The 15,335-nt window shown below is 32.8% G+C and overlaps 1 protein-coding gene across 2 annotated transcripts in view; it reads left to right on the forward strand.

Annotated features, from left to right (window-relative positions):
- The first annotated feature begins 1,447 nt into the window (after positions 1-1,447).
- Positions 1,448-15,335, forward strand: part of LOC145279686 (FERM, ARHGEF and pleckstrin domain-containing protein 2-like) — a 324,554-nt gene continuing 310,666 nt past the window's right edge. For both annotated transcript variants that reach the window (XM_080130959.1, XM_080130961.1), the window contains exon 1: positions 1,448-1,987. The gene's annotated coding sequence lies outside the window, so the exon portion shown is untranslated. The remainder of the gene's footprint in view (positions 1,988-15,335) is intronic.

Below are 15,335 nucleotides of genomic sequence, written 5' to 3' on the forward strand. Positions count from 1 at the left end.
CTTCATTCCTTTTTTTGTTCAGTCTGATTTTATTTCTTCCCCTTTTATATATTCATACAAATGAATATTGGATTCGTATTGTAAATTACTATGTATTTAGTGCCGGCTTCATTTATGAGCCTTTCGTTGTAGGGTCCAGTTGGAGGAGCTTATACGGTTAACAAAAAAAAAAAAAAAAAAAAAGAAAATAGTTACGCATTTTTTTCTATTTGTTATGTAACATAAGGATGTTGGCTGCGGCTGCTCCAACTGGGTTACTTTGACGGATCAGATTGAGTAATTACTGTATCACCAGTTAAGTATACACTTTTTGCTTTTTTTTTTTTTTTGTCGGACGGAGTGATTTCGCCGGGCCACATCTGGGATTCCATTGTTAATAGGCCTTGGATAGAATTGGAAGTTGCGAAAATAAAATGGACATTGTTTCAGACTGAACTCGTGTGTCACATAGTCGAAGGGAGACTCTAAATATTCACCACTTATGACATTTTTGCCGACTATTTATTAATAATGTAATTATTAACAGCGCACACACACATTTTATTGTTTTTACACAAATTAAAAGAATCTTATTCAGTTTGTATTCATTTCAGCCTCTGTCCCATCGGCAAAATGTTCATCCTGCCTGTTTTACAAGTATTTTAATGGTATATGCTTCGACGAACCACAAGCCCTTGCACCCCTCGAAGTAAATACCCCTGACAAACCTGACAAGCAGCAAAATCTCACCCCTACACAGTAGAGATCCCCACATGCCCCCTCCCCCCAAAAAACTTCTACTCTAATAGTTTCTTCCCCCAAACTGCTTGACTTTGGAATTCCCTTCCGGGTTCCTGCTTCCCCGACTATACTGACATGCAGAAAGTTCAAATGTAATGTATACAGACATCTTGCTACTTAACTCCTTACATAGTATCCCTGCAATTATGTTCCAGATAGTAGCTCCTTACATCAAATTGGCACCGTTCTTTGTTTGGGGTGAAAAAAATGCAATTAAAAAAAAATTTAATGTAAAAATTGTTTTTAAAATTTTAAACAAATCAGAAAGATTATTTAAATTTGAATTGATACGTTTTTGTCAAGACACTTCTTTCAAATTTTATTTTTAATATGCCGAAAAAAAAATTAACCAACAAAACACTTGGTTTAATAAATCGAACTCATGTGTTGCCTTTAAATTTTTCTTGTTCAAAATAATGAAACCAGATGTAGCAGAAAGCAAGTGATTCCACATTTTTTATATACCCTCCAAAATTAGGAGAAACGCAAAAACGTCGATGGCAAGTTTAATTTTCTCAAAAAACAATTTATCTCTGAATTATGACTAGTAAAAACACATTTATTATTATTCATTATCGAACACAAACATAATAATTTTTATTTTTAAATATCAATAATAGAAAATAAAAAATGTAGTTATCGATTCGAACAAATAAGACCTCGTTTCGTTTCAGTTTGTCATTCTCAACTTTCGAAAACACGAGACAGAAAGGAGGAGGAACACAAGTTTTTACCGGAGTCTTTCTCTTTCTCCCTCAATTTTGGACTGACTAAATAGAAAAAAACAACAACAAACAATCAAGAAAATAAACAAAGAAAGACGGAAAAGATACAAAAAAAAAAAAAAAAAAGGAAGAAGAAGAAATACCCAGAGGGAAAGAGCATCTTTAGATGGAGAAAAACAGAGTTGATACGTATTTATTTTTAACGCCATCTCCTTGGATAATTTAAAGAGAGAGAGAGAGAGAAACGCAGTCGTCAGTCTTTATCATATCTTTGCTCATCTTCCTTTGTTATTGCTATTATTATTACTATTAATATTACTGTTACCATATTAATAATAACACTATTTAGTACGTATGTTTCCCTTGAGTGGAATTTGCCAGTCGCCGTTTCTAAAGACTTGTCATACTTTTGGGGGAGGATCTTCTTTCTTATCTTATACAAAAACAAATTAACATTCGATTGGAAACGAATAAATAAAAGGGTAAGTCTTTTGTTTTTTTAATTATTTATATATGAAAAAAATAATGTGTATTATATATCTAAAAGAAATTTGACACTTTAATACATTGGACATAAATGAACCAGCAAAAAGAGAAAAGAAAAGAAAAAAAAACAAAAAAAACTGTCGAATTTCGAAAAGCCGCGATACATAATTGATTCCTATTTCAGTCACGAAAACTATTTCGGTTGAATTTACTCCCAATCAACTTGTTTTTACTTACACGGTGTTTTAGTAAATCAAAACAAAAAACAATAGATAATCAAAGCAAACATTAATAAACAGCTATAGTTACTATCAAGTTTCATCGCCGAAATGAAAACCAAACCAGAAAAATATAGTCGCTATCTTTATGAAGTAATGCCTTATTTGAGATGAATAAGAGTAAAAATTGTTATCAAAGGAAGAACGATAACTGAAGTTTACGATTTTTTTTATTTAAAGGACAGGCTTATAAACTCTAGTTACCGTTCTTCCTTAGCTTTCTCAATCTGTTCATAAAGACGTCTACTTTTCATTTCAGCGGTTGTTAACAGGTACGCTGAAACTTGCAATAACTTAACGTTTTTACTGTTATTTTATTTATTTAATAATTAAATTTTTTTAATTTTATTTATTATTTTTTTTTTTTTTTTACCAAAACATGACATTTTGATGATTGTATAAAATTACGTAATTCTATTTCTAATCTATTTGAACAAACAACAAAATGTGTTATGTTTTCATGCTGTTTAGTTTTTTCTGTCCTCGATCGGTGCTGGAGAAAATTTTGGTATTTTTTTTACGACGTAACCGAGTGTAGTAATAAGCACCCCCCCATGTTAAGAACGGTTTTCGTAATACGCACCCCAACCTCGAGAGCCATTCTTCTTCTTAACATGAAGAGGTTGGGGGTGTTTATTCCGAAAGCTGTTCTTAATATGGGAGGTTGAGGGGGTTTATACTACGCTGGATTACGTCGTTAAAAAAAAAAAGATCAAACTTTTTTTAAACCGAGGTAATTTTAATTTTTGTTCCAATCTAAGGAATCTGGGGAGAGTGGATCTTCCCCACATTTAAAACTGACCTTTTGTCTAACTCTGCCTTCGCGGGGATACAAGTAAATAGAAACTCTAATCCCAACCGAAAGGGGGGGGGGTATGGAGACGCGAACGATTCTCTAAAAATACCAATTATTTTACCGCATATGAAGTTTTGAAGTTTCTACAGAATTTGAACCGAACCAAACAATTTTTCCCGAAAACTAGACATAGAATAAAAAGCAGTTTTGCTCCAACTTTGTAGAAATATCGAATTTTCAAAATTTGTTCACCCACACCCTGCAGAATGGCAAAAAGGGGTAAATGAATTTAATGCTGTGTTGACTTGAGCGTTCATTTTGATATCTTTTCAAACCAAAAATTACCTTGTTTAAATGCTAAGCACTGCGAAATTCCTTTCAAATTTCGAAATGGTCATGAAGTAATTCATTCTTTTTGTGGATTAAGTAGTTGTATAGAAGAAACAGAAATGCATTCTGGCGGATTAAATTCCGCAATGAAGTTGTTGGTACCTAGTATACAGATCGTGCTATATTTTAGATTTTTTTTTTTCAAGTTAAATTCAATTTTTGACCGTATCTTTTGTTAGGTGAATGTACCGAGTACCTATTTACTATGCCTCCCCCCGGGACAGAGTTAGACACCAGGGTCGTTTTTTAACGTGGAGAAAAGGTACAAAAATAAAAATTGTCTCAGTTGTGAAGGATTTCTCCTCCACCGAAAGAGAACAAGAAATAGAAGTGCAGCATCTGAAGAACAGATACAGATACTACACTTTGATCTTGTCCCGAAGGCCAAGAAAAACAGTAGTTAACAAAGCCCCCTCCCTATATTAAGAATGGATTTCTAAATAAGATCGTTATTCTTTCAACACGGTCCGTTAAATGCTAAAATACGAAACTATTTTTAAAAGGATTTTTGAAGAATTTAAAACTTTATGCTATTGCATTTTTTTTTTATTCCATTAAATTGTCGATTAATAGGGAAAACAAGACTAAGTTGCATAAATGCAGGAATCACTATATATACGATTATCACTATTATACAAGAAGTGGTCGCACAATTGTATTAATATAAAGATAATCATTTTATATCACAATAAAATGCATTTTCCTTCCATCAATAAACTACAAGTAAATTATACATCATACTCATCGAACTTTATACGGATCGAATTTACAGTCAATCAATCACAAACAATTCTTACTTTTTATATTTCGAGTCAGCTGCTCCTGATGTTATATACTGAATTATGGGTTCTTTCATATAACACTAATATTGAAGCGGGCTCACACAACTTATGGTTAGTGATTATTTTGTGTAGTTTTTACTTATTTCTCTAATACAAGGTCGATTTTTAATCTGAAGATCCCATCATCTCACTAAAGGTCCACCCTGAATGGGTTAGGAATAAATATTTTCTCAGTTGAAGATGCCTTTTCGGTGACAAAAAACAGACATTACACGGTATTTGTTAAGATAGTCGACAGATCGATTTTTTTAATATGTGGTTTTAAGCAAAAACAAACACTTAATTGTCATGTCGAAAATATTGATATATCCAAAAATTACGAAAACTCATCGAGTTGAACTACTGTTGTTGAATGTTTACTTACTTTCCACCTCAACAATCATCTTTAAGATGACGACTTTTAATAGGATTTAGGCTATGCTGAAAACGAATATAGCATTTAAATGCGACATTCGATTTCAGCATACTCGAATAAATCTATGTTATTTTAAAGGTGATTGTTAAGGTGGAAAGTAAGTAAAAATTTACTCAACTACTATTGTTTTTAGTAAAAAAAAAAAAAAAAATCTAGCGTCATAGGCTACAAATGTCGGAGCCATTAAAGTGGCGAAAAGGGAGATAAGTATGTCCCCTGTATTTGCAATCTTCAAGATGTTCACATCTGGGGAACACTGCAATTTCTCTCAATTTTCCGTAAAAATTACTTTTAATTATAAATAATTTTCTACTTGTTGAATTTTCGTAATTTTTGGATATATTACTCTTTTCGACATGACAATTAAGTAATGTTGTTTTTGCTTAAAACCATATTTTCAAAAATTCATCTGTTGACTCTATCTTAAGAAACAGCAATAATTTCACTTTGATCCGAACTTGAATCTCTCCAAACCGAACTGTCTTTATTTCTTCCACCTTTTTTATTTATTTATTTATTTTTTATTATTTTTATTTCACTTTCTTTATTGCTTAAATTGTTTTGGTGGTTCATTATTTCATAAAAATGATGGCGGACGTTTAGGAAATTGACTCCACAACCTCTAAATTCCACAATTTACACTTTTTTCTCTCTTTTTCACGTTAATCTCATCGATTACAAACTTAACTTTAAGATTTAAAATATATATATATGACTTTTATCGTTGAGATCAGTTTTCAATTATAATAACGTTCTACTAAATTTGAACACATACTTTGTGATCGTCACAGAGAAAAATATCGCGACTCTCTTACGAGACCGGTGTTTATTCCTGTCTAAAAAGGGGAGGGGTAGGAAGGGAACTTTCTTGAATCTTTTCTATTTCATCAACGTTGTCTCGCTTCAAAGAATCCCAACTATAAGAAAATGCTCACTCCAAGAATGTACCTTTTGAAAAATTTTAAGCAACAAGTTGTGTTCTTGTGGACATGCCATGTCTATTCAGACATTTTCATCTTTCCAAAATGACAAAATCTGATATAGATGTTGTAAAAGATGTGGGACATTTTTGAACGCTAAATTGACACTGGAAGCAATATTGCAGGTGGTTTTGTTTAAGTGCTTGTGACCACTTCAGCCGGTTTGAATGGAATTATAAGGACTTCTGCCTGCTGTACAGTGGTATAAGTTTTGCCGGGATACATGGAGTTTTAAAATGATACAAGACAGAAGGGCAAGGGCGGACCCAAAAGCACGTAGTTCAGGTGGACGAAAGTTTACTATTTAAAAGAAAAAGCAATGTGGGGAGATTAGTTAGACAGTAGTGGGTCATAGGGTTCTATGACCAAACCGAGAAAGTCGGGTATTTGCAACGAATACCCGAATCCGGTCAGTTAGAACCCTAGAAACGGCCATTATGGAATGCGTAGCCCCAAGTAACACTCTATATATACGGATGAGTGGAGGAGTTACAGACAGAAGGCTTGCACATTGGGCTATCAACATGGTACCGTAAACCGCTCATGAAATTTTGTGGCCCCAGTGACGCACGACGCAGTCTGTACAAACATAGAGGCCTACTAGTCCCAAATCAAAAGAAGAGTAAAATATGTCTCTGTATCAGTAGGTGACATGATATGGTTCCATGTTGATCACATGACGGCGGAAAACGCTATTTTAAATTTCTTGATATTTTTATCACATCTACAGGAGAAATATCCCATGTGAACATGCTTTTTTATTTTTTATTTTTGTTGAATTCTTTAAATTATTTATTCGTTGTTTATTTTATTTCTTGCCTTTGGTAACAATTATTGGTGCTTCTACATTATTGGGACGAGATTTCGTAGGATATAAATGGAGTTTTCAGATAAACAAAACAATGGTTTCAACTGATTTTTTTGTCAATTCTAATAAGTTACAATGGTAACTTCAAAATTATGCAGTCGGAATTATCTTAATATTACTGAATTATTTAAAAAAATCCAACTTTAATCGTGCTAGCAGGTGAAAATTGCCGCCATCTTGTTTGAATATAAGCGGAAAATTACCTCCCTTATGAACTCTCCTGTGTTTTACGATCGTTTTCTTCAAATTCTATTTTTATTTTCTTTAATAAATAATTTTCTACCATATTGATTTTCGTAATTTTTGGATATAATCATCTTTAAAATACGAGGAATACTTAGGTACCATTGTTTTAATGTGAAATTATTACGATTTCCGGAATCTCGTCCCAATAGTGTAGAAGCGCCCAATTATTTGTTGTGAATTAAAAAAAAATTACTTGTCTGCCCCGAAGCGTCGGAAAAAAAAAATTTTAATTGTTGAATTCTTGAAATTATCTTATTTCATTTTTTTAAATAAATTATTTCTTGCCCTTCTTAACAATTTATTTGTTGTGAATTAAAAAAAAAACTACTTGTCTGCCCCGAATATATTCTATTTCATTTACAGCATACTTGAAAACCTGTAAAAGTCGTCACCGAGATGCAAAGAAAGTAAAAAAAATTGCCCTAACCCCCTTTTTTTAGACAGGCCCTTTTTTTAGACAGGAATTATTCCTGTCTAAAAAAAAGGGGGTTAGGGCAAATTTTTTTACTTTCTTTGCATCTCGGTGACGACTTTTACAGGGTTTCAAGTATGCTGTAAATGAAATAGAATATATTTGGGGCAGACAAGTAGTTTTTTTTTTAATTCACAACAAATAAATTGTTAAGAAGGGCAAGAAATAATTTATTTAAAAAAATGAAATAAGATAATTTCAAGAATTCAACAATTAAAATATTTTTTTTCCCGACGCTTCGGGGCAGAGACACAGGTCGCGTAAGAGTCGCAATATTTTTGTCTGATAGTCACAAAGTACGTGTTCCATTTAGTAGAACGTTATAATTAAAAACTGATCCCCGATGATAAGTCATAAATCTTTTTTCAAACATTTTCTTTTTTAATCTGAGAGCTAAGTTTGTAATCGATAACATGAAAAAAAAAAAAAAAGTGTAAATTGTAGAATTTAGAGGTGGGGGTCAATTTTCTAAACGTCCGCCAGAATAATGCCATGCCTCTCAGTCTTGTTGTCGTTTACTTTAATGTTACAATACAAAATATTAAGGAAAAAAATGTGTGTGCGTTCGTTTTCTCCCTGGAATAAGAACTGATATCGCGTCTCTTTGTATTCGTCTCCTGTTTGGAACGAAAATCGTATCTCTGGACCATTCCATGTCGATTTTGCTACACACACTTTCAATATAAATAATTAAAGCCGGTTCATGTTTCGTAGTAAATAGCTTATTCATCAAAGAAGTAACATTAGAATTGAAAGCAACGTGAACAGAACAATTAGCTGAACTTTAGTCGGCGTCTGGGAGTGGGAGTCCATTTATTTTCGATTTTGTTTCGCAATTTTATTTTCCCCTTTATTTGTTTTTCTTTTTTAATTTCGGTATTTGTGACCTGGAAGACCAAATGAAGACTTGCGATTAAAAATTTGATTTTTAGAGATATTCGAGTCTGTTTCGAATAAATATCACATTTAAAATTGTCGCCGACAAGTAGTTCTCATGACTTAGATTTTTCGATTATTCCTAATAAATTTATTGATTGCCATTTGGAATATTGTTGACCCGGTCTCGTTAATTTTTTCTTTTGGTAGAGGTGGGAGGGGATCGCCATTGGGGAGTCCCGTCTGCGCAAGGATTTTTTTTTTTTTTTTTTTTTAGATGGGAATGGGTCATTTTTATTTTTTGCTTTTTTTTTTTAGCGAGGGCGGGAGGGTCAGGTCTCCTTTTATTTATTTATTTATTAAAAAAAAAATTTTTTTTTGCTCATTGATATTTTAATTTTTTGAAGGAGAGGGGCAGTGGGGGTGAGCGTAGTAGCGACCGCGGCCGCTCATAAAACGAGCCCGGATTGACAAATAACCAGTGAATTAAGGAATACATCGGAAAATAGTCTTAAATATCATGAGAACTAACTACTTGTCGGCGACAATTTTAAATGTGACTTTTGTTCGAAATAGAAAAAAACAACTTTTTAAATTGGTAAGTCTTCATTTGGTCTTCCAGGACATAAATACCTTAATTTCTTGTAATAAAATATTTACATAAAAAACAACAAAAAAAAAAAAAAAATGATATTATAATAAAATAAATCGGTGGTCTTAAAAGCCTTTCGATCACTTTTTTTTTTTACCAAATTATGTAATGATTTGTAAAGGTAAATTTTATAACGATATCATTGTGTCATAAAATTACTAATTGAATCAAAAAATGTATCGAAAAGTTTTTCTTTCTTTTTTTTTATCCAAAAAAGATCAATCAAGTGAAACCGAAAACAAAGTTGTTTGCGTTTACAATGTCAACAGGCGAACCCAGAGAGGGGGTACACTTTACAGAAGGAATATAAGAAGTGGGAGAATTGCTGTATGTCTAGTATCCGAGCGAAGAGGAGGAGAGCATTTAAAAAATAGAAATTAATTCTGGTGGATTTAATTTTCCAAATAAAATAGTTTTAATAGGATTTTTAACATTTCATATTATTTTACGCTATTGTAAATTTGAATTCAATAAATATTCGATTAATTGTAACAAAAAGAAAAAAGTTGAAGTACTAAAGTTATGTTGACGTAAGGGACCCTCTCCCCCAGTTATTTCATAATTTTAATCATGTTGAGATTAATCCTGCATTGTTGCAAATATTTTACATTTTTAACGTTACTTTGATAAACGATGAAAGAAGTTCTGATTAGATTGTACCACAATGAAACCATTTCTTATTAATTTACTGTAGCTGAACCCGGCGATACCAGAGTGTAAAATAAATTAGATTTTGTTTAAATTAGGTCTAAAATTACAGCAACTACATAAAACATCCTATACAAAATTGAAATTCATAAAAATATTCGGTATGGTAGACTTAAACGTAGACCCACTCTCCTCAATGGTTTACTTCTACCTGTGCAGCTGCCATTGCTCAAAGGCAACATGCGTACCGCAGATTCAACCAACAAAAGTCCAGATCAAACGGACAGAAGTATATAGAAGCTAGAAATAATTGTATGAGAGAAATAGCGACAGCTAAGACAGAATACACTGAAACCACCAGAAAACGCATCGAAGCACAGAAATTAGGAACCCGGGATTTTTGGAAAATCTACAACGGTGTAGTAAATAATGGGCAGTTAACGATTCCCCCACTATCAAACAGTCATGAGGTTGGTTGCACGGCAACCGACAAGGCTAAGCTGCTTGCCAATCGGTTTGCCTCAAACTCCACAGTGGACCTAGCACACCAACACCACTCCCTCCCTGACTTTCCTTTGCGGACAGACGCCACACTAGACGATTTGAAAATCACCCCTTCTCAGGTACATGTTATCATAAAAAGCATGTGGACGAGATCTCATTCCGGCTGTGCTATTAAAAAAATGTTCTGCTGAGGTTGCTCCAGTTCTCTCCAAACTTTACAATAAATGCCTTAACGAATCTTGCTTTCCCGACTGCTGGAAAACCGCTTCTGTGGTACCAGTCTTCCAAATTTCTGGTGAAAGAACTGACCCATTAAATTATCGCCTCATTAGCCTTCTCCCGCTTTTCGCCAAAATATTTGAGTCCTTAATTAATCAAGCCCTAGTCTTACAGCTGCAAAATTCCTGACCGATAAACAATATGGATTTAGGCAAGCCCGTTCCACAGCAGATATCTTAACTGTAATCTCTGAACGTATGTACCGTTCACTGGACAAAACAGGGGAGGATAGAGCAGTAGCTCTCGATATATCTAAGGCTTTTGACAGGGTATAGCACAATGGTCTTCTAAGGAAAATTAGATCATAATGGTATCACTGGAAGAATATATAATGTAATTAAATCCTTAAGAGAAAAATCCAGTTGTCCTCGATGGTCGTACATTAGGTACGTGCAAAATGAATGCCGATGCTCAAAATGTATAAACATTTTGACCCCTCCCTTTACTTAAAAATTCACCAAAAATCAGAAAATTAACCAATTTTAATGAATTTTTCAGTATTTATCAAATAATGATCGTGGAATATAATGAACTAATTATTTTTATTCAAATCTGAGTAGAATGTATTATTTTGTTTAAACAAAAAATACATTTACTAAAGTTATGGTTTTCAGTAGTAAATAAAAAACGCAAGAATTTATTTTTGCTTTTTTTATATAAAAAAAGCATCGTAATTTGTAACAAAAAACAAAAAAAATTTTTTTACGAGAAGATTACGAAAAAAGCCCCTAAAGTCCATATTAATGAATTCGATATAACTCAAAGAAAAATGAATTTCTCGAACTACTGATATTACCATTGAATTAGGCATTGTTTATTTAATATTTTCACACACAAAAAAAGTTCTAATAGCAAAAATATTTCTACTTTTTTTTTTTTTTTGCTTTTGAAGTTACAGATTTCGCATAATTTTCATATACAAGATTCTAATAAGTTCCTTGCTCTCAAGAATGTGAAACTTTCGGCATAACATAATTTTTATATAATCTCGAACAATAATTTAAAAAAGTTTAATTTAAAAACAGAAACATAAAAAATAATTAAATTAAAAAATGATAAAAATTGATACAAACGTTCAGAATAGGAATATATGGATGCACGTCTGGGAAAAAAGAAAATCTGACACCCCTACCGCCTTTTACTATCATGACTTCATTTTAAAACAGCGTTTCGATTGGCTGAAATTTTGGACCTCCTTATAATCGTGTTTACATTTTTTTTTTTTAGTTTGTTGCGTTTTTGGCGAACGATAAATTATTTGCTTTTTGAGGGTTAATTTTTTTTTTTTTTGCACAAACAAGGTGTTTTTTTTGTTTTTTTTTATTTAATTCAATATATTAGGACTTTACTAATTATCTTTGAAATAGACCCAGAAAACTAATATTTATCTTTTAAAGGATTTTTACAATGAATTTATTTAACTTCAAAATTTAGCTAAATTGGTTAGCTCGCCGTGAAAACATTTTTCATAACTTTTTTATTCACGTGTACAAATATTTTTTTCCTTTAGGAAATTAACTTTAATCTTTCAAATACAATCAAAAAGTAGTCGGAAACCTACAAACAAATTATGATAAATTGGCTTTCAAAACTAGGTCCCCCTATTTTTGCCCGCCCATTTTTGCCCGTACCCATCGTACATCTAAACAATGTGATATAAAGGTAGGAATACCTCAGGGGTCTATCCTTGGACTTTTATTATTCCTGATATTCATAAATGATCTCCCTGATAAAGTTGTTTCTGAAATTGGTATATTTGCTGATGGCACCATTCTCTATAACAGGCACGAGGAGAAAACAATGAACGCATATCTAAGGAAATGGCAGAAACACTAGAGGATGACCTCTAATATGTAGTGGAATGGGGACAAAAATGGATGGACACATTCAATACTGCCAAGACTAAGTTTGTTTCCTTCAATAATTACAAGAAACCTTCTCTACCACCAATAGCAATGGCCAAGAACACCTTATTTGAAAGTACTTCCTTTAAACTCCTCGGTCTATCGCTTACATGGAACATGAACTGGAATAGATACATTGAGAACATTGCCAAGGCTGCTGCAAAGAAGGTTGGCTCCCTCTACCGTGCTAGAAAACTACTTACGCCTGAAAGTATCCTGTACCTCTGTAAGGCCACCATTCGCTCATGTATGGAGTACTGTTATCACATTTGAGTTGGTGCATTTGCTGCTTGTCTCTCACTCCTGGACAGGGTACAAAAGAGAGTCGCCAACCTGATAGGTTCTGAACAGTCATCTAGGCTTCAACCTCTGTCCCATTGACGAAATGTTGCATCTCTCTGCCTGTTCTACAAGTACCTTAATGGTAAATGCTTTGATGAACTACAAGCACTTGTACCCCCTCAACGTGACTACCCTCGACAAGTTCCACCCCTTCACAGTAGAGATCCCTAGGTGTAAGAAAGCATTTTATTCCAATAGTTTCTTCTCCAGAACTGCTAGACTTCCGAGATTCTGCTTTCCCAACTGTACTGACATGCAAAAGTTTAAGTGTAATGTGAACAAACATCTTGCTACTCATCTCCCTTCACAATGCCCTTGCAACTTAGGTCCCCGATAGTAGCTCCCTACTTCAAAGTGGCACTGTGCCTTGTTTGGAGTGAAAATTGATTTAAAAAAAAAAATAAATAAAAGCTTTCTTAGAACTGCACGCCTGTGGAACTGTTCCGTTTCCCTGCTTTCTAGCTGACTACAATATGGTCGTTTTCAAATTTAACATAAACAAGTTCTCCAAGTAATCCAATTTACCAAATTTCCACCACTAACGATTACTATGATATTGTCCAATTGACTGCCATACAGTCTTTAACCTTTATCCTCGAGGACACCTTTTATATATATATTAAAAAAAAAAAAGAAGATATACACCCTCTTTATTCTCTAAGCTTTTCACTTATTTATTTGATTTTTTTAAAAATTTCTTTTAATTACTAAAGATTTGTAGGTTAACTAACATACAGAATCATTGGCACTTGTGCATTACTTTTTTTCCGACAATTTATTTTTTTCATTTTTGAAGAACTCCATTGAAGGGAACAAATTCAAAGGATCCGATTCGAAAATGTCAAAATTGCGTGGGACTTTTAGATAAAAAACAAAACAAATACACTAAAGTAATATAACACAAAATAAAACATTATCTGAAGACTTATTGAATAAAAATAAAATTAAGTAAATTCTGAAATAATGAAAGTTGTCATTATATGGAAATTTTATGAATTTAAAAATTTAAAGTTTTGAACAGTCATTAGAAATGCGTTTGATTTCTTTTGTGAGAAAACAAATTTTTCTTAATTGTATTTTAATACTACCACTGATTTACGACATCAAGGCGAATTTAGAGTCTCAGTCTGAAACTCATTCTCCACAACCACACCGGACTTGTTAAAGTTAATAGAGCGCATGTTTTCGTCCTCCTTATCGTCAAGTAAACTCCAGAGAATCGTCAATCATGATTATTAGTTGTATGACGATGCGGTAATAAGAAGCACTAAAATATCTTTAAATTCATTTTTTTTTTTTTTTTTTTTTACATAGGAATCATTACTTATCAAGGCCCGGGGGCCACTCAAGGATAAGGGTTAATGGGTGTAAAGTAGTTAATGGGATTATAGCATAGTAATCGTTAGTAGTGGAAATTTTGTAAATTGGATTACGTAGGGAGACGGTTTAGTAAGAACTTGTTTACGATAGACTTGAAGACATTCAAATTTTAGTCAGCTGGAAGGCAGGCAAACGGAAGACAGTTCCACAGGCGTGTACTTCTAAGAAAGAAGCTTTGTTCATGGAATCTACGTTTAGGTTTAGGCACAGATAAAGTGTGGGGGAAATTATTGATAGTGGTTTTGGCTAGACGAGTGTTTTTCGTTTTTTTTTTTAATATTAATTAAAACTATATTTAATTTCCTGAAAATAAAATTATTTGAACATGTTAGCCATTCTTAACCGTCTATGTTAAGAGTATTTTTCGATAAACATCGTTTGAGATCATTTTTCTTTTTACAAGTCGAATAGAATTCCCTCTCATCAATACAAAACTATTTTTCTATAAATATCTACAGTTGTATATAAAAAAACAGCGCTTCAAACTGTTAATATCGCTAAAAGCAAAAAACAAACAAACAAAAAAAAACATGAATTTAAAAGCAATAAAATCGTGCATAAAAATTGACAGGGTTCCGTAGCTCGGTGGTAAAATGCCAGACTTTAGATCGTGTAGTCACCTTTCCAAAAAAATAGTTTAGCCACGCTGACGACAGCTGATAAAAACACGCGTGTCTATGGATAACTTTTATGCGCGTTTAAATATTGAAAAAATAAATTAAAAACTGTCCAGTCAATAAAAGGGCGACGCATTTCCCTCGTTGCTTAGCCTAAGCGAAAAAAAAAAAAAAAAAAAAAAGCCTCTCAAACTGTTAATATCACTAAAGAAGCAACAATAATAGTTCTGTATAATCTTGTAATTTTTAATGATTAAACTGTAACTTGAGCTACGTTAACAGCTAAAAATAAAAAGGATGTGAAGAATATCAGAGAAAAAGTAACGAAACGCAACATATTTTCATATGTGTGCCTAAGTTCAGACTATTAAATTATTTTATTTTAAACGCCGTGATCCGGAAATGGAAACGAGCACTTTCTTCATTATTCTAGAAAATGGTATCTTACCGGAATGGCTCATAGAATACCTAAATGATGTTTATGATAAAAATTTCATGCGTTTTACTGAAACTTTTCAATTTTGCCTCGTTTCGCTTTTTAAGATCAAAGTGTAGTATATGTTCTTCAGATCTACACTTCAATTTCTTGTTCTCTGTCAGTGGAGGAGAAATCCTTCACGACTGAGACAATTTTTATTTTTGTTCCTTTTCTCCACATTAAAAAACGACCCTGGTGTCTAACTCTGTCCCGTGGGGAGGCATTGTAAATAGGAACAAGCCATAAACCAAAATGCAACGACTATAGTGGATAACTTGTTATTCATTACCTAATGTTTGCAAAGTTAAAATGTGTATTTCTTAATACATTGTAACCCTAAATAATTACTCATATAATAATATTAAAAAAAAAAAAAA

The sequence above is a fragment of the Euprymna scolopes genome, chromosome 7, assembly GCF_053919585.1.
Source record: "Euprymna scolopes isolate OS-2025 chromosome 7, ASM5391958v1, whole genome shotgun sequence".
Lineage (NCBI taxonomy): Eukaryota > Metazoa > Mollusca > Cephalopoda > Sepiida > Sepiolidae > Euprymna > Euprymna scolopes.